Below are 20307 nucleotides of genomic sequence, written 5' to 3' on the forward strand. Positions count from 1 at the left end.
TTTGCCACTTTGCGAGTTAGCCCTGCAGGCTGTTTGGGCCCAAACCCTTGCCACACTTCTCCTAAAGTTACAAACATAACTTTGGACCAAATCTCCACTCCACTTTTATGGAACACCGGATCTGTTGCCTCTTCTGAATTTGTTCTTAAGCCACTTACTAACTCTACAGTCAGGACTCTGCCCCCTTGTAGGCTCCACCCTACTTATTATTAAAATACTCCTAATGCCCCTAACAGGACCAGATAACCCACTCCTTTGTCATTACATCTGCTACTATCTAAAGTGATTGGAAACACCCTAAACTGCTCTTATGGAGGACTAGGGGAGGAAATAAGTGACTTACATTCCCTCAGAGCAATAAGATGATAAGGCTTATGACTGTTCCACCAGGTTTGCAGTCTCAGGACACAGGCTTGAATTACTTTACATCATTTTATCTATTCTCATCCACAGTGGACAAACCAGCAATGAGTTAAGATTACAACCCCTTAATTCTACCCAGCACTGGTCATGCTGGAGACCTTGGGGATACCCAACTCCAGTCCGGGGGTCCCAGGAGGTAGACCTGCCTTGACCTGCCTAGGGATCTGGCCCTCAGAAGGTTGTCACGCCTCAACCTGCTCGGGGATCCGCCAGTCCAGGGGTCCCAGAAGGTCGACATGCCTCAACCTGCCCAGGGACCAATTCTCAGGAGGCCAACATGCCTTGACCTGCTGATCTCCAGGAGGCTTCCATGCCTCAACCGGTCTGGGGATCTGCACCCTGACCCAGGGACGCCCGGGCCTCAGCTTGCAACAGTACTGGGCAGGATAAGCTTCAGTAGGAATCATCCCTAAGGAAGTCCACCCATGGAAATAGAAGGAAGCCTATTAGCTGTGGGACTAGGCCCAGTCTCAGCAATAACTCAGGAGCCCAACAAGAACCCCATCGCCTTTCTGGAAACATTAAAAGAGGCCCTCCAAAAGTTTACAAATCTGGACTTAAGACTCTTACAAGGGACAGGTTATTTTACAGGACAAATTCCTGTCCCAATGTGCATCAGACATCAGGATAAACATACAACAGCTACACCAACAGGACACTGCCGCCTCTATAGATGAGATGGTCCAGAGAGCCACCAAAACCTTTTATAATAGAGAACAGGAGAGGGAGGCCAAGGCCCAGGAAAGAGAGAAAAGGAAAGAGACAAGGCACGCCCAGATGCTGACCGCCCTCCAGGGAAGCCCTATGGCAAACCCCAAGTCTTAGGCACAAGGCAAATGCCTAATCTGTAGATAGGCAGGACACTGGACCAAAGAGTGTCCAAACCGTGACAAGTCTCCTAAAACAGCTTGCTACAAATGCCATCAACTGGGACATTGGGTGACACTCTGTCCTCAGGACCCAAGAGCCTCAAGATCAAGCGCCAAGCCTTCCCTCATGATGGTTCAACAGGACTAAAGCGGCCCACTCCAGCCAGCCTACCTGTTACAGACAACCATCATGGGGCTGGAGCCAAGGGTGCAACTGGATGTGGCAAGTAAGTCTGAGAATTTCTTGGTTGACACAGGGGCTACCTACTCTGTCCTGACCTCCTGCTCCAGAGCCTTCTCCCCACAAACCTGTACCATTTTGGGTGCTACAGGAAAAACAATTACAAAAATATTCACCTGAGCACTTCTTTGTTGCTGGGATGGACAAATATTTTCCCACGAGTTTCTGGTGGTCCCTGAGTGTCCCACTCCCTTATTGGGAAGAGATCTTTCCCTGCCTTTGAAATCTTGCAGCTATTGCAGTCCTGATAGAAGATGCTTTAAAACTCTCTCTTGGGGGCAAACTATTTTTACCAGCCACCAAGTGAAACAACTCCTGAATGGGAAAGGCCATTTATGGATGTCTGATCAAAGGATCTTCAGATATCAAGTACTGTTGTTGATGGAAAATCCAGGCCTGACTATATCCTCTTGGCAGGTTCTTAACCCAGCTACCCTCCTGCCTACCCCCAAGGGCTCTCTGCTCTTTCACTCTTGCCTAGAAATTTTGGACCACTGGATAAAACCCCAAGAGGGATTGTAAGAAGATCCTCTGATCTATCCTGAGGAAATCTAGTACACTGATGGAAGCAGCTTTGTCTTGGATGGAAAAAGAAAGTTGGATATGCAGTAGTCTCCAATTCTGAGACCATAAAGGCTAAACCTTTGCCACCAGGTACTTCAGCCCAATTAGGTGAGCTCATAGCCCTGACTCAAGCTTTAGAGCTGGGAAAAGAAAAAAGAGTAGCCATTTACTCTGACTCCAAATATGCCTTTCTGGTGCTACATGAACATGCTGCTATTTGGAAAGAAAGAGGCCACTTGACCACCCAAGGGTTCCCAGTCAAATATGCTGACCAAATCCTTAGGCTCTTAGAGGCAGTACATCTGCCCACCGAGGTTTCAGTTCCCACTGTAAAGGACACCAAAAAGGGAGCACAGAAGTGGCATGAGGGAACCAAGCAGCTGATCAGGCAGCTAAGAGAGCAGCATTACAGAACAATGATGTAATAGGGGTCGCTACCTTAGTTCCACAGACTAATTTGCCAGAAACTCCTTCATATACTGAAGGTGAAACTCTTAAGGCTTAGAGTGAGGGCTTTCAAGAAGATCATATGGGGTGGTTCCAAAAGGAGGGACTCCTTTTTCTGCCTGGGAACCTCCAATGGAAGTTGGTTAACTACTTACATGCTACCACTCATTTAAGGGAAAAGGCCCTCCAAAGATTATTAGAAAGGTCCTTCAGACGAACAGGCCTTTAAACAACTACAAGGCAAGTGGTCTCCTCTTGTTCCACTTGCCAATTAAACAACTCCCAAGGAGCTCAAAGACCGCAGCTGGCCCAGCCCATTCAACGATGTGGGACCTACCCAGGAGAGGACTAGCAGATGGACTTCACCTAGATGCCAGTTTCTCAAGGGTATAAATACCTATTAATCATGATAGACACATTCACAGGATGGATTGAAGGCTTTCCCACCCAGACTGAGAAGGTTGAGGAGGTGGTAAAAAAAAAAAAAAAACGCTCCATGAAATCATTCTGAGATTTGGTCTGCCCAGGTTATTACAAAGCGACAATGGGACATCATTTATTTCTAAGGTTACCCAAGAGGTCTTGAAAGCATTGGGCATTACTTATTATCTCCACTGTGCCCGGAGGCCTCAGTCTTCAGGAAAAGTAGAAAGAGCCAACGAATTCTTAAAATCAGTGATAAAGAAGATAACCCAGGAGACCTCCCTGGGATGGAAGGAGGCTTTACCAATAGCTCTCCTCCACACCTGTATTGCCCCTAAGGAACAGGCCGGTCTTAGTCTTTAAGAGATGCTATATGGGAGACCTTTTGTTTATGTCAATGACCTCTTCCTAGACCCAGAGGTTGAGACCCTCTGGTCTTATACCATGGCTTTGGGCAATCCCAACAGGATATATGCTTGGGGGTATCAACCAGGACCCAAAAGATTCTAAAGTGCCACCACTATATGCTCCAGGGACTCACGTCCTAATTAAAGTCTGAAAAGATGGGTCTCCAAAGACTCAACTCCAGCCCACATGGAAGGGCCCCTACCCTATAATACTTTCTACCCTCACAGCAGTCAAGGTACCAGGACATGACTCCTGGATTCACTACTCACAAGTCAAGCCATGGAAGAAAACAGAAGAGGACTCAATACACCTGTGAGCTCCTGGGAGATCTCAGATACCTATGCAGGACTACAAATGAGTATCATTCTAATGAACACCCTCAAAACTAAGTTTGGGGGCATAAGATTTCTCAGGATAGTTCTAAAGAGCCAACACTGCTTGACAGGAGTTGTACTCCAAAATAGACAGGAGATAGATCTCCTGATTCCTGAACATGGAGGAACTTGAGTCATCTTGAATGGCACTTGTTGTTTCTAGGTAAATACCTTCAGCCAAGTTAAAGTCTCACAGTCCTCAAGAAAAACATTCAGACCCTACAGGATCTCAAAGAATGAGCTGGAGAGTTCTCAGGGTGGCTACAATCTCTCTTTGGGGGATCCTCCTGGCAATGGGAAATCTGGAGTTGGCTAATGCCCCTACTGCTTATGATTGCTGCATGTGTTATCAATTGTCTAACCTGTTTTGTCTCTGCCCAGGTCAACAAGCTACAATATGCAGTGCCAGTTCAAGAAGAACATATAAAACTACAGCCAACCAGAGAAAATACCGCTCACTCTTTGACGGACACAGCTATAAGGACTCTGAGACTAGCAAGAGGGCAGGCCCAATGCCCCTCACCATCCCAGTTCAGCAGGAAGTAGCCAGAGAGACCCTCGACACACCTATTCCCAAAGCACTGGGCCTCCCATCTCTTAAAGGGGGAATGTTAGTAGTTAGAATAAGAAAAAGGAGTCCAGAATGCTGGTGGCTAAAAGACACAGAAGGGAAAAGCCCAAGAAAATAGAACAAAGGAAGGTTCGAGGACCTGAGTGAGGACCTCAGATAAAACAAACAGCACTCCTGGCTAGCCCAATTTACATAGGGCAGGCCGAGGGGGAAGAAAAAAACATATAAAAAGAGGAGCCAAAATTGGGCCGGGGGCTTCTCTTTGCGTCTTTTGGGTTGGCCCGCCCTCATGCCTCGAGGATATATTCTCTTTTGCTTTCTAAATAAAACTGAGCTGTAACACTGGTCCGTATGAGGAAATTACACGTGGCTGTAACACTGATCTGTCCGTCACCTCAAATTTTTGTTGTGATGAAACAGAATCAAGGAAATTACACACTCCCCAGACAAAATCAAGACTAATTATCATTAAAAATATCTTAATATTGATCATAAATTTAAAAGTCTAAAAGCTACACTACCCATTAGGGTGGCTACTATGAAAAAATACCAGAAAACAACAAGTGTTGATGAGGATGCAGGAAACTAGAACTGTTGGTAGGAATGTAAAATGGTACAGCCACTAGGCAAACCAGTATGGAGGTTCCTTAAGAAGTTAAGTATGGGGGGGAAGGGTTAATTCAGAGTTTTGGATTAACATAAACACAACTATAGATATAATAAAACCAACAAGGACCTACTGAAGAGCACAGGGAACTCTATTCAGTATTCTGTAAAAAACCTATATGGGAAAAGAATATGAAAAAGAAAGAAGACACATATATGTGTAACTAAATCACTTTGCTGTACAGCTGAAACTAGCACATTTAAATCAACTATACTCAAAAAATTTTTTGAAAGGGAATAAAAAAGAAAAAGAAACTAAGTATAGAATTTTCATATGGTCCTGTTGGGTAGTTAGAATAGGAAAAAGGAGTCCAAAATGGAAGTGGCTAAAAAACAAAGAAAGGAAAAGCCTGTGAAAATGGAACAAAAGAAAATCTGAGGACCAGAGTGAGAACAAACATCCAGGTGAAACAAACAGCCCTCCTGGCTAAACCAATTTACATAGAGCAGGCTCAGTGGGAGGAGAAAACCCATATAAAAAGAGGAGCCAAAATTGAGCCCCTCTCTTCTTTTGGGTCAGCCCACCCTCATGCCTCAAGGAGGTATTTTCCTTTGGTTGCCAAATAAAACTGAGCTGTAACCGAGCTATAACACTGCTTCCCCTCAACCCCTGCCCCATTTCAAATCTTTGCTGCAGTGAGACGGAACCAAGGAAATTACACACTCTCCTGACAGTCCAGCAATTCCATTTCTGGGTATGTATTCAAAAGAATTAAAGGATGGACTCAAATAGATATTTATACACCCATATTCATAGCCTTCCCAGGTGGCTCAGTGGTAAAGAATCTGCCTGCCAGTGCAGGAGACACTGGAGATCTGAGTTCAATCCCTGGATCAGGAAGATCCCCTAAACGTGGAACTGGCAACCCACTCCAGTATTCTCCCCTAAAACATCCCATGGACAGAGGAGCCTGACATGCTACAGTCTATGGGTCGAAAAGACTTGGATATGATTGGGCACATACACATATTCATAGCAGCATTATTCATAATAGCCAAAAGATATAAGCAACCCAAGCATCCACCAATGGATAAACAAACTGTGGTATATACAAACAATTTCATATTATTCGGTTGTAAAAAGGAAAGAAATTCTGATGCACACCTATCATACAAATAAGCCCTGAGGACATCATGCTAAATGAAAGAAGGCAAAGAAAGAAAAATACTATACAGTTTCCACTTAAATGAGGTAGATTTGGCTTTGGCTCCATCCCTTCATTCTTTCTGGAGTTATTTCTCCACTGATCTCCAGGTAGTATATTGGGCATCTACCGACCTAGGGAGTTCCTCTTTCAGTATCCTATCATTTTGCCTTTTCATACTGTTCATGGGGTTCTCAAGGCAAGAATACTGAAGCGGTTTGCCATTCCCTTCTCCAGTGGACCACATTCTGTCAGACCTCTCCACCATGACCTGCCCATCTTGGATGGCCCCACGCGGCATGGCTTAGTTTCATTGAGTCAGAAAAGGCTGTGATCCATGTGATTAGACTGACTAGTTTTCTGTGATTATGGTTTGTGTGTCTGCCCTCTGATGCCTCTCACAACACCTACCATCTTAGAAACTATGAACTATAAAAACTATAAAACTGTGGGGCCCTACGTGGGAAACCTTAAAAAAAAGGGGCTAGCTTTTGCGGTTGGAAGCCAAGATGGCGTCTGATGGAAGAGATAGGGGCGTGGTCTATGTTAAAGTTTTTGATTGGCTCTCTTGACTTCTGTACACGTGGACAGTGCGTGATTACCATAGACTCCTGTTAAGCTCATGACGACTTGACCTTATATGCATATTATAATTTGACCTTTAACATGATTGGTGCAACTATGGCATATTATAATTTGACCTTTAACGTGATTGGTGCAACTATGGGAGGTCCCTCACAGAACCCCCTTGCTTGCCTATATAAACCAAGAGTTTGTGGGAATAAAGCGGAACTGCTTAGACGGAACCCCGGTCGCGTCTGATTGTCTCTTGCTCACCGAGGGGCTGGGTTGGCGGACAGCAGGCTCACCTCTCCTCGGGACCCCTCGGCTTTGCTGAGGGAAGTTCCACTGCCTCTCTCTTTCTGTGGAGCGCCCCCCGCATAAAACTGGTTATAAATCCATTATCAAATGGTCTTCTATGTAATTTCAATTTATCTTTGGCTTGCTTTTTTCCAGTCTATGTGGGCTATCATCACTTTTACATTATACTTATGCTGATAAAGAGTTTTTAAAAGAAATGTTATCTCTGCTTTTTTCTTGGTGTTTGCACATTCTTGCATTATTAGAATTATCTTCAATGACTTTTCCTAAATTTTAAAGCTATATCAGTGATATTTTAAAGCTATTTGTACAGTTTGTGAGACAGTTTAAATTAGAGAATATCATCAATAAATCCAATTAGATGAAAGTGCTATACGGTGCAACAAAGGCAAACAAACAGTAAGAGTTTTGTAAAAATCCCTTATTGTGTATATAACCATCTTGTACATCCCCAACAGTGTGAACAATCAATCTGTTCTAGAGACCATTGATTTAGATTATGTATTATTAATATACATGTGAACTTGGACAAATTACTTGATCTCAGCTTCAATTTAATAATTTGTAAAATCAGTAAGTGAATACATAGTTTAATAGGTGAATGACTAACCAAACTGAAACATAGTGAAGTCACTCAGTCGTGTCTGACTCTTTGTGACCCATGGACTGTAGCCTGCCAGGCTCCTCTGTCCATGGGATTTTCCAGGCAAGAATACTGGAGTGGATTGCCATTTCCTTCTCCAGGGGATCTTCCAACCCAGGGGTCGAACCTGGGTCTCCCCCACTGCAGGCAGGCTCTTTACCCTCTGAGCCACCAGGGAAGCCAAACTGCAGCATATCCATGGAATATTACCGAGCATTCAAAGGAAATGAGCTCTCAAGTAAGAAAAAACACAGAGGAAACTTAGATATCATAATGGGAAAGAAGGCAAGCTGAAAGGCTATATTGTGTGTGATTTCAACCATATGACAGTCTAGAAAAATAAAGACTATGGAACAGTAAAAAGATCAGAGGTTTCCATGGGTTAGGAGGGATAAAAGGGAAACAGGTGGAGCACAGATAATTTTTAGCTCATTGAAATTATTTTGTGTGATAGTATGATGCTGGATACATGTCACCAAACATTTATCAAAATCCATAAACTGTATAATATGAAGAGTTAACCCTAATGTAAACTATGGACTTTAGGTGATGATAATATTAATGGAGGTTCACTGGCTGTAACAAATGTATCATTCTGGTGTAGAATGTTAATAGTCAGGGAAGTCATATGCCCACATGCCCCATGAATGTGCAAGGGCAGAGGATATGCGGGAATTCTAAACTTACTGCTCAAAATTACTGGAAACCTAAAACTCCTAAAACTTAAGTCTATTAAAAAATAAGAATACCATCTACCTAAAAAAACAGACTCGCATTAATCAAATGAAATAGCATACTAAAAAAAGTACCTGATCAGGGAAGATCCTGATATGTATACTACAGGTATTTAATAATGTCTCTTAGCAGTATTCAATCTTTAATTCATTCAATAAATATTTAATGACAACTAAGAGAAGTGACTGTCACAACCATATAAATATTGTCCTTAAATAATTCTGGCATGTAATTTTTTTAAAAAATGCTTATTAAGTCACTGATTGCTTCTTTGATTTTTAGACTTCCCTTACATAGTATGATTATAGGGTCAATCAATTATAGATTAACTTTAACATAAAAATCTAATTCAGTTGGTTATTATGTATAAGAAATACCAATATTACGTTACATGTAGGTTTAAAAAAACAACAAAAATTTCCCATCATAGACTGAATACAGATGACTAATAAAATTAGTGAAAACAGCAATGTGTGCATTATTGGACAGAGACTTCCTAAATGAGTTATGGGATTCATTATTATCAAGGAAACTGAATGAAGTAGGACTGGTTAGCATTTCAAGACCTTAGATATTTCTTCTTTTGATAACTTCAAATGTTTAACTATTCCACATAAGTGAAATGGACTCGTACAAAACATTGGACAATACTTAATTTATAATTTATAGAAGAATGAATACAAATCATTTTGAAGTTTCCTTTAAAATTCTCACATCCCTAATTAATATTCATGAGGATAATTTCACAAAGGCAGTTACAAAACTATGCCAGAGGGGGCATGAAAATATATAGTTGTGCCAGTGGAAGAGACAGGAAATTTCTCTCTCCCCTAAATGGAAGAATTAAGTTCAACATAAACATTTCCTAATGGTTTATAATATTTTAATCAAATTATTCATCACTCAGAAATAACACTATAAAGAAATAGATAATAATACTGCACAAAAGCCAAGTTCTGGACAGGTGGCCAGTCTGCAGCTCTGTGTCAGCAGTCCAAACCCACCCACAATAGCCCTAAAGACGATTATGCAAATGCCAGCCAACCCAGTTATTTTCCCAGGAACAGGAGAAGGGCTCCTAGTAGAAGCTATAATTGTTCTGCAGTCATGTGGAAAAACAAGCAGGTTTTTTTTTTTTTTTTTTTTGGTGTAGGCAAAGTGCTTTCATTAAGGCTACCACCACAATATGTGTAAGATCTAAAAACACACATACACAAACACATGTCATGAAAAGACATGGACGAGTCTGGAGTGCATATTACCAAGTGAAAGACGCCAGTGTGAAAAGGCTATATACTGTATGTATTCGGGGGCAGGGGTGGCAATCGGGAGGGCTGTGTATGTGTCCTTGGGTTTGATGTCTATTTCTCAGATAGCATACACAGCTTATTCCACCCTCTTCCTTAAGTTCTCCTTGCTGTGTACCTCTGCTCTGCTTTCCTATCAATACCAAGTCTCCTCTAAAGGTTATACCTTCACTTATCAATAAGATATATACAGAAATGGATTAACTTTTGACCACTGCATCTGTAGGCATAAGATAAATGTTGTCTGGCAAAGTGGAAATAAGAACTATTCTTATTCTATATGCTTAAACAGAGTGCCTGAAGAACTATGGACAGAAGTTCATGACATCGTACAGGAGGTAGTGATGAAGACCGTCTCCAAGAAAAAGAAATGCAAAAAGGCAAAATGGTTGTCTGAGGAGGCCTTACAAATAGCTGAGAAAAGAAAAGAAGCTGAAGGTAAAGTAGAAAAAAAAAGATATACCCATCTGAATGCAGAGTTCCAAAGAATAGCAAGGAGAGATAAGAAAGCCTTTCTCAATAATCATGTAAAGAAATAGAAGAAAACTACAGAATGGGAAAGACTAGAGGTCTCATCAAGAAATGAGAGATACCAAGGGAACACAGCATGCAAAGATGGGCACAATAAAGGACAGAAATGGTATGGACCTGACAGAAGCAAAATATTAAGAAGAGGTGACTAGAATACACAGAAGAACTATACAAAAAAGATATTAATGACCCAGATAATCACAATGGTGTGATTATTCACCTAGAGCCAGATATCCTGGAATGCGAAGTCAAGTGGGCCTTAGGAAGGATCATTACGAACAAAGCTAGTGGACGTGATGGAATTCCAGTTGAGCTATTTCAAATCTTAAAAGATGATGCTGTGAAAGTGTTGCACTCAATTTGCCAGCAAATCTGGAAAACTCAGCAGTGGCCACAGGACTGGAAAGGTCACTTTTCATTCCAAAAACAAAGAAAGGCAATGCCAAAGAATGTTCAAACCACCACACAACTGCACTCATCAATGGCAATCCACTCCAGTGTTCTTGCCTGGAGAATCCCAGGGACGGGGGAACCTGGTGGGCTGCCGTCTATGGGGTTGCACAGAGTTGAACACAACTGAAGTGACTTAGTAGCAGCAGCAGCACACACTAGTAAAGTAATGCTCAAAAGTCTCCAAGTGAGGCTTCAACAGTACAAGAACTTCCAGATGTTCAAGTTGGACTTAGAAAAGGCAGAAGAACCAGAGATCAAACTGCCAACTTCCGTTTCATCACAGAAAAGCAAGAGAGTTCCAGAAAAACATATACTTCTGCTTTATTGACTAATGCCAAAGCCTTGGACTGTGTGGATCACAAAAAAACTGTGGAGAATGCTTAAAGACATGGGAATACCAGACCACCTTACCTGCCTCCTGATAAATCTCTATGCAGGTCAAGAAGCAATAGTTAGAACTGGACATGGAAAAACAGACTGGTTCCAAATTGGGAAAGGAGTACGTCAAGGCTATATATTGTCACCCTGCTTGTTTAACTTATATACAGAGTACATCATGCGAAATGTCAGGCTGGATGAAGCACAAGCTAGAATCAAGATTGCCAGGAGAAAGATCAATGACCTCAGATATGCAGATGACACCACCCTTATGGCAGAAAGCAAAGAAGAATTAAAAAGCCACTTGATGAAAGTGAAAGAGGAGTGAAAAGGCTGGCTTAAAAGTCAACATTCAAAAACTAAGATCATGGCATCTGGTTCCATCTCTTCATGGCAAACAGATGGGGAAACAATGGAAACAGTGACAGACTTTATTTTCTTGGGCTCCAAAATCACTGCAGATGGTGACTGCAGTCACGAAATTAAAAGATGCTGCCTCCTTGGAAGAAAAGTTATGACCAACCTAGACAGCATATTCAAAAGCAGAGACATTATTTTGCCAACAAAGGTCCGTCTAGTCAAAGATATGGTTTTTCCAGTAGCCATGTATGAATGTGACATTTGGATGATAAAGTTGAGCGCCGAAGAATTGATGCTTTTGAACTGTGGTGATGAAAAGACTCTTAAGAGTCCATTGGACAGCAAGGAGATCATATCAGTCAGTCCTAAAGGAAATCAGTACTGAATATTCATTGGAAGGACTGATGCTGAAGCTGGAACTGAAACTCCAAACTCTGGCCATCTGATGTGAAGAACTGACTCATTTGACAAGACCCTGATGCTGGGAAAGATTGAAGGTCGGAAGGGGAAGAGGACAGACAGAGGATGAGATGGTTGGATGGCATCACTGACTTGACGGACATGAGTTTGAGCAAGCTCTGGGAGTTGGTGATGGACAGGGAGGCCTGGCATGCTGCAGTCCATGGGATCACAAAGAGTCAGACATGACTGAGCGATTGAACTGAACTAATTCTATTGTGTATACTTATGTTTAAGTATGCTTATCTATAAGTTAATGAGACGAATCGTACAAGTGATGGGAGGAGGAATTATGATTATTTTCTTGTTATAAGGGACTCACATTATCCACTAAGTAGTATAATGGTTTTTGGAAGTAGGCTTAGAGTTTAGACTTGGTTATAAATGTATAGTACAACGGAGAAGGCAATGGCAATCCACCTCAGTACTCTTGCCTGGAAAATCCCATGGATGGAGGAGCCTGGTAGGCTGCGGTCCATGGGGTCACTAAGAGTCGGACACGACTGAGCGACTTCCCTTTAACATTTCATTTTCATGCATTGGAGAAGGAAATGGCAACCCACTCCAGTGGCTTGCCTGGAGACTCCCAGGGACGGGGGAGCCTGGTGGGCTGCCATCTATGGGGGTCACACAGAGTCAGACACGACTGAAGCGACTTAGCAGCAGCAGCAATATAGTGCAAACTCTAGGGCAAACAATAAAAAATTTTAAAAAGAGATATAACTAATATGCTAAGAAAGGACAAAAATGGAATAATATAAAAGGCCCAGTCAAAACCACAAAAAGCAGGAAAAATAGTAAAATAGTAACCAATATGCTAGATATAAATTTGACAATATCAATAATTACTCTGAACACCAGTGGTTTAAATGCATCAAGTAAAAGATAGACACTGTCAGAGTAGATCAATAAATAAGATGCAATGACATGTTGTATACAAGAAACCCACTTTCGATATAAAGACACTTATTAAAAGTAAGTGGATGGAGAAAAATACATTATGCTAACACTAATCAAAAGGAAGCAAGGGTAGCTACATGAATTTAACACAGAGCAGACTTCAAAGCAAGGAAAGTTATCAGGTATAAGTAAGGGCATTAATGATAAAAGGGTCAGTTCTTCATCAAGACATAACAATGCTTAATATGCATATGACTAACAACAGAGCACTAAACCACATGAGACAAAACTAGTAGAACTGCAAGAAGAGGTTCAGGATGGTGGGACACAGGTACACCCATGGCTGATGCAGGTCGATGTATGGCAAAACCCACCACAACACTGTAAAGTAATTCAGTTCAGTTCAGCCACTCAGTCGTGTCTGACTCTTTGCAACTCCATGGACCGCAGCACGCCAGGCCTCCCCATCCATCATGAATTCCCGGAGTTTACCCAAACTCATGTCCATTGAGTCGGTGATGCCATCCAACCATCTCATCCTCTGTTGTCCCCTTCTCCTCCTGCCCTCAATCTTTCCCAGCATCAGAGTCTTTTCAAATGAGTCAGCTCTTTGCATTAGATGGCCAAAGCACTAGAGTTTCAGCTTCAACATCAGTCCTTCCAATGATCACCCAGGACTGATCTCCTTTACAATGGGCTGGCTGGATCTCCTTTCAGTCCAAGGGACTCTCAGGAGTCTTCTCCAACACCACAGTTCAAAAGCATCAATTCTTCGGTGCTCAGCTTTCTTTACAGTCCAACTCTCACATCCATACATGACTACTGGAAAAACCACAGCCTTGACTAGTGGACCTTTGTTGGCAAAGTAATGTCTCTGCTTTTTAGCCTCTGTTAAAATAAATAATGTTCTTTTTTTGATACATCCACTATCATATTTTGAGACCCCAGCACCCCTCTGTTGGAAATGGACAGATTCAGCAGGCAGAATATCAAGAAGGACACAGTAGAATTCAATAACACCATCAATCAAATAACTGACATCTACAAACTATTTCATACAAGAACAGTAGAATATACATTCTTCTCATGTTCACATGGAAGATTCACCAAGACATATCACACGGTAGACCATAAAACATAACTTATTTTAATATTTTAAAGACCAGAAATCACACAATGACTTTCAGACCACAATGAAAATATGTTATGCATTTAATATTATAAATACCCTTTTAAACTCTGTTATCATTGTATCCCACAAATTTTGATAAGTTGTTTACATTTTCATTTAGTTTAACATATTTTAACATTTCTCTTCAGATTTCTCCTGAGGTTCTTCTTTGACCCATGTATTATCTAAAAGTGTGTTATTTAATTTCCATATGTTTTAGGATGAACCTAGAGAATACCATACTAAGTGAGTTAACTCAGAAAAAGAAAAAAAATCATATGACATCATTTATATGTGGAATCTAAAATATGACACAAGTGAATTTATCTACGAAACAGAAACAGATTCACAGACACAGACAACAGACTTCTGGTTCCTGGGGTGGGGGTGGGGGGTTGAAGGGATGAATTGTGAATTTGGGATTAGCAGATGCAAACCATTATATATGGTATCAACAAACAACAAGGTCCTACTATATATAGCACAGGGAACTATATTCAATATCCTGTGATAAACCATAATGGAAAAATAGGAAAAAGAATGTGTGTGTATATATATATATATAATTGAATCACTCTGTTGTACAGCAGAAATTAACACAACATTGTAAGTCAAATAAATTATTTTATTTCAATAAAATAAATAAAAAGAATATCTAAAATCAATAATCTAAGTTTCACCTCAGAAAACTAGGGGGGAAAAATAGTAAATTAAATTCAAAGGAAGTACAAGAAAATAATAATAAGACTTAGAAAACAAATCAATTAAATTGAAAACAGGAAGTCAACAGAGAATATCAATAAAACTAAAAGCTGGTTCTTTGAAAAAAAACAATTAAAATGATAAGCTTCTAGCCAGGCTAAGAAAAAAAGAGGATATAAACTACTTATATAGGATATGAAAGATGGGAGTATCACTACAGATCCTATGGACATAAAAAGGATAATAAAGGAATACTACTAAGACCATCCCCATGGAAAAGAAATGCAAAAAAGCAAAATGGCTGTCTGAGGAGGCCTTACAAATAGCTGTGAAAAGAAGAGAGGTGAAAAACAAAGGAGAAAAGAAAAGATATAAGCATCTGAATGCAGAGTTCCACAGAATAGCAAGAAGAGATAAGAAAGCCTTCTTCAGCAATCAATGCAAAGGAATAGAGGAAAAGAAAAGAATGGGAAAGACTAGAGATCTCTTCAAGAAAATTAGAGATACCAAGGGAACATTTCATGCAAAGATGGGCTCGATAAAGGACAGAAATGGTATGGACCTGACAGAAGCAGAAGATATTAAGAAGAGGTGGCAAGAATACACAGAACAACTATACAAAAAAGATCTTCACGACCCAGATAATCACGATGGTGTGATCACTCATCTAGAGCCAGACATCCTGGAATGTGAAGTGAAGTGGATCTTAGAAAGCATCACTATGAACAAAGCTAGTGGAGGTGATGGAATTCCAGTTGAACTATTTCAAATCCTGAAAGATGATGCTGTGAAAGTGCTGCACTCAATATGCCAGCAAATTTGGAAAAGTCAGCAGTGGCCACAGGACTGGAAAAGGTCAGTTTTCATTCCAATCCCAAAGAAAGGCAATGCAAAAGAATGCTCAAACGACCACACAATTGCACCCATCTCACACGCTAGTAAAGAAATACTCAAAATTCTCCAAGCCAGGCTTCAGCAATACATGAACCATGAACTTCCTGATGTTCAAGCTGGTTTTAGAAAAGGCAGAGGAACCAGAGATCAAATTGCCAACATCTGCTGGATCATGGGAAAAGCAAGAGAGTTCCAGAAACACATCTATTTCTGCTTTATTGACTATGCCAAAGCCTTTGACTGTGTGGATCACAATAAACTGTGGAAAATTCTGAAACAGATGGGAATACCAGACCACCTGACCTGCCTCTTGAGAAATCTGTATGCAGGTCAGGAAGCAACAGTTAGAACTGGACATGGAACAACAGACTGGTTCCAAATAGGAAAAGGAGTACGTCAAGGCTGTATATTGCCACCCTGCTTATTTAACTTATATGCAGAGTACATCATGAGAAACGCTGGACTGGAAGAAAAACAAGCTGGAATCAAGATTGCCAGGAGAAATATCAATAACCTCAGATATGCAGATGACACCACCCTCATGGCAGAAAGTGAAGAGGAACTAAAAAGCCTCTTGATGAAAGTGAAAGAGGAGAGTGAAAAAGTTGGCTTAAAGCTCAACATTCAGAAAACTAAGATCATGGCATCCGGTCCCATCACGTCATGGGAAATAGATGGGGAAACAGTGGAAACAGTGTCAGACTTCATTTTTTTGGGCTCCAAAATCACTGCAGATGGTGACTGCAGCCATGAAATTAAAAGACGCTTACTCCTTGCAAGAAAAGTTATGACCAACCTAGATAGCATATTGAAAAGCAGAGACATTACTTTGCCGACTAAGGTCCGTCTAGTCGAGGCTATGGTTTTTCCAGTGGTCATGTATGGATGTGAGAGTTGGACTGTGAAGAAGGCTGAGCGCCGAAGAATTGATGCTTTTGAACTGTGGTGTTGGAGAAGACTCGAGAGTCCCTTGGACTGCAAGGAGATCAACCAGTCCATTCTGAAGGAGATCAGCCCTGGGATTTCTTTGGAAGGAATGATGCTAAAGCTGAAACTCCAGTACTTTGGCCACCTCATGCGAAGAGTTGACTCACTGGAAAAGACTGATGCTGGGAGGGATTGGGGGCAGGAGGAGAAGGGGACGACAGAGGATGAGATGGCTGGATGGCATCACTGACTTGATAGCTGTGAGTCTGAGTGAACTCTGGGAGTTGGTGATGGACAGGGAGGCCTGGCATGCTGCGATTCATGGGGTCACAAAGAGTCGGACACAACTGAGCGACTGAACTAAACTGAATGAGTAACTCTATGCCCATAAAGTCAATAACCTAGAAGAAACGGACTAATTCCTTGAATGACACAATTTGGCCCAAAACTCACACAAGAAGACATAAACAATATGAATAGGCCTCCCCTGAATACACACATACACACACACACACACACATATATACACAAACATATATATAAAATACATTTGTTGTCAACAACATACTGTTGGGTCTTATTTATTGATCCAGTCTTTTAACTGGTACATTTAAATCATTGATGTTCAAGTGATTGATTAAAGATACTGAATCAATAACAACTTTCCAAAAAAAGAAAGCACCACGTCCAGATGGGTTCACTGCTCAATTCCACCAAACACTTAAGGAAGAAATTATATCAGTTCAGTTCAGCCGCTCAGTTGTGTCCGAGTCTTTGTGACCCCATGAACTGCAGCACTCCAGGCCTCCCTGTCCATCACCAACTCCTGGAGTTCAACCAAACCCATGTCCATGGAGTCGGTGATGCCATCCAACCATCTCAAACTCTGTAATCCCCTTCTCCTCCTTCCCTCAGTCTTTCCCAGCATCAGGGTCTTTTCAATGAATCAGCTCTTCACATCAGGTGGACAAAGTATTGGAATTTCAGCTTCAACATCAGTCCTACCAATGAACACCCAGGACTGATCTCCTTTAGGATGGACTGGTTGGATCTCCTTGCAGTCCAAGGGACTGTCAAGAGTCTTCTCCAACACCACGGTTCAAAAGCATCAATTCTTCGGTGCTCAGCTTTCTTTAAAGTCCAATTCTCACATCCATATGTGACCACTGGAAAAACCACAGCCATGCCTAGATGGACTTCTGTTGGCAAAGTAATGTCTCTGCTTTTTAATATGCTGTTTAGGTTGGTCATAACTTTCCTTCCAAGGAGTAAGCGTCTTTTTTTTTTTTTTTACTTTATTTTATTTTACAATACTGTATTGGTTTTGCCATACATTGACATGAATCCACCACGGGTGTACATGCTTTCCAAAAATATGGAACACTTCACGAATTTGCGTGTCATCCTTGCACAGGGGCCATGCTAATCTTCTCTGTATCGTTCCAATTTTAGTATATGTGCTGCCGAAGCGAGCACTAAGCGTCTTTTAATTTCATGGCTGCAATTACCATCTGCAGTGATTTTGGAGCCCAGAAAAATTAAGTCAGGCACTGTTTCCCCATCTCTTTGCCATGAAGTGATAGGACCAGATGCCATGATCTTAGTTTTCTGAATGTTGAGCTTTATCCTCTAGAATCTCTTTCAGAGGACACAGCAGAATAGATGATTCCTAACTTACTCCATGAGGCCAGCATTACCCTAATACCAAAACTAGACAAACACATTACAAGAAAACTACAGATTTAAACTCATGAGTGTAGATGCAAAAACTGTGAATAAAATATTAACAAACTGAACCCAATGATGTATTAAATATGCCATGACCAAGTGAGATTTATCCCAGGTATGCAAGGTTGAGTCAACATTTGAAAATCAATTAATATAATCTATCACCAGGGCTTCCCTGGTGGCTCAGACGGTAAAGCGTCTGCCTACAATGAGGGAGACCGGGGTTCAATCCCTGGGTCGGGAAGATCCCCTGGAGAAAGAAATGGCAACCCACTCCAGTATTCTTGCCTGGAGAATCCCACTGACAGAGGAGCCTGGCAGGCTACAGTCCATAGGTTTTAAGAGTTAGACACAACTAAAACAACTGAGCATACATGCATGCAAACTAGGAATAAACAGGAATTCTGTCAGCTTGATAAATACTAGGATTATACTTAGTGGTGGGTAATTTGAAGCTTTCCTGATAAGATAACAAGGCAAGGGTGTCCCTTCTCACTACTCCTTTTTGACATCATATTGGAAATACTAGCTAAAGTAATAAGACAAGGAAAAGAAATAAAAGGTATACAAATTGGAAAGGAAGAAATAAAACTGCCTTTTGTTTGCAGATGACGTGATCGTCTATGCAGAAAATCCTAAAGTATCAACAACAAAAAAACTCTCTGGAACTAATCACATAATTGCAATAAGGTTGCAGGATACAAAGTTAATACACAAGAGTCACTTACTTTATTACAAACCAGCAATGAAAAGTGGAACTTAAAATCATAATACCATTTACATAATCATTTAAAAAATCAAACACTCAGTTATATATCTAACGAAATATGCACAAGATTTCTATTAGGTATAGGACAAAACTGTTTGCATCATAGATTAAATCATTAAAAGCCTCTATTAAGTAGTGAATGCAAATATTATTAGCTTTCATAAGCAAATATTTATCACTCTCCACCTACTTTTCTGGGCAACCTGTTAAGAATTTAAAATATATCATTTAAAATTTCTATTTCTTTAGTTGTTCCTTGCTATTTGGGTTACCAGACCCATTGACCATTTGTGTAACTGAAGGAATTAATCAGTTAAATGACATACAATTATTATTGTTCTCTTAAAACACTGACTCAGCAGTAGACAGTATCAGTTCAGTTCAGTCGCTCAGTCGTGTCCGACTCTTTACGACCCCATGAATCGCAGCACGCCAGGCCTCCCTGTCCATCACAGTATGGATAGATACAATATTTTCAGAATAAAAATAATATTTCTGAATTTTAAAATCAAACATATAGCAGAGACTGCTAGCTTTACTGGTATCCATGTTTTCCCCTCCTTCAAGGCATACACACAGATGAGATCTTTCCAGCCTCCTCTTAAATTAGATATGATCATTTGACTAAGTTTTGGCAAATGGAAAATGGGAAGAAATAATGCAAGCCACATTCAGGTCTGGCCCATCAATACCTCCCCTGTGCAAGAAAAAGACTCACACCAAACAAAAGGAGGTGAATTTGAAAAGAAACTAAAAAAGACAATTGATTTTAGTGTATGTGCCTCTGTAATATGTGAATTGTTACAATCACAACTAATTTTTAAATTAAAACAAAAAGATTCCTATGAACCAGTCAAAATGTCTGATACATGCCCAAATAATAGGAGGGAAAAGTTGTTAGCCTCATTGTTTTTACTGTACCTTATCCAAGGTTATACAAAAAGAATATGATCATGCATAATACTCAGTGGCATGATATATACTTGAATTTATATTCTGAATAAATGTCAACTAGAAGAGGGAACAGAGCATAAACAATCTTCTTATATTCTGCCTTGGATTCATATAGATAGAACCGTATGAATAAAGAGTAACTATATGAATAAAGATAGAACTATATGAATAAAGGCAGTTTTTTATTTCTTAATATCTGTTCTTCAGATAGAACAAAAAATACCACCTATTGGTATAGTGGATAAGAATCTGCCTGACAACACAGGGAACATGGGTTCGATCCCTGGTCAGGAAGATTCCACACGCTGCGGAGCAACTAAGCCCATGCACCACAACCACTAAAACCCGTGACTAGAGCCTCTGTATTACAAGAGAAGCCACTA

At 40.7% G+C, this 20307-nt stretch overlaps 1 protein-coding gene and 1 non-coding gene across 2 annotated transcripts in view; both read right to left on the reverse strand.

Moving 5' to 3' along the window:
- FCHSD2 (FCH and double SH3 domains 2) overlaps positions 1-20307 on the reverse strand; it is a 240911-nt gene that overhangs the window by 169780 nt on the left and 50824 nt on the right. The window lies entirely within an intron of this gene.
- On the reverse strand, positions 17843-17949 carry LOC128061047 (U6 spliceosomal RNA). The gene has a single exon (XR_008200668.1). It is a non-coding gene; the product is annotated as a U6 spliceosomal RNA (small nuclear RNA).

The sequence above is a fragment of the Budorcas taxicolor genome, chromosome 15, assembly GCF_023091745.1.
Source record: "Budorcas taxicolor isolate Tak-1 chromosome 15, Takin1.1, whole genome shotgun sequence".
NCBI lineage: Eukaryota > Metazoa > Chordata > Mammalia > Artiodactyla > Bovidae > Budorcas > Budorcas taxicolor.